Source organism: Brassica oleracea, chromosome C9 (assembly GCF_000695525.1).
Source record: "Brassica oleracea var. oleracea cultivar TO1000 chromosome C9, BOL, whole genome shotgun sequence".
Taxonomy (NCBI): domain Eukaryota; kingdom Viridiplantae; phylum Streptophyta; class Magnoliopsida; order Brassicales; family Brassicaceae; genus Brassica; species Brassica oleracea.
The window spans coordinates 44,100,007-44,100,939 of record NC_027756.1 but is presented as its reverse complement, the minus strand read 5'-3'; positions in this window follow the sequence as shown (position 1 = coordinate 44,100,939).

The window sequence follows — 933 nt, the reverse complement described above, 5'->3', positions numbered from 1 at the left end:
TTTTTATGTCATAATTTGTTTAATGTCCACTAGAGAACATTATATTAACCTAAAATATAAGAAGTGTGTATTCTTTCCTTATTTAAAAGCTACAGAATTACCTAATATGATTTACATATATATGACAATTAATGATTATGAATAATAGAGATTTGATAACAATTTTTGCATCTTTCTTCATTTTTGTTTAATTTTATATTATTAAAAAATAAACAATCACATTAACCATATAATAAAAAAAATCAAATTTTTTCTTATATATTATATTTTGTTTTTTTTTTAAATGACTTTAAATTAAAAAATGAGGAAACCTTATATGTTATTTTTTTAAAACGACTTTAAAATACAAAAATGAGGACACCTTATATGTTATATTTTTCTTATATGTTAGATTTTTTCTTATATGTTATATTTTGAATTTTTTAAAACGACTTTAAATTACAAAAATATAAGTTTTCCTTAAGTATACGACTAAAAACATTAAAATGACATGAATCAGTTCGATGGTTGATTTGAAAGCTTTTAAAACCATATGTAAAATAAAAGTCAAAATAATTCAACTGTGAAAACAATAATGTTCACTTTTTCAAGAATGTGTTCGAGGGAAAAAATAAGGTTTTTATGTCATAATTTGTTTAATGTCCACTAGAGAACATTATATTAACCTAAAATATAAGAAGTGTGTATTCTTTCCCTAAATAAAAATTACGAAATTACATAATATGATTTACATATATAAGGCCATTAATGATTATAAATAATAAAGATTTGATAACAAATTTTGCATCCTTCTCCATTTTGTTTAATTTTATATTATTAAAAAAATAAACAATCACATTAACCATATAATAAAAAAAACAGATTTTTACTTATATGTTATATTTTGAATTTTTTAAAATGACTTTAAAATACAAAAATATAAGTTTTCCTTAA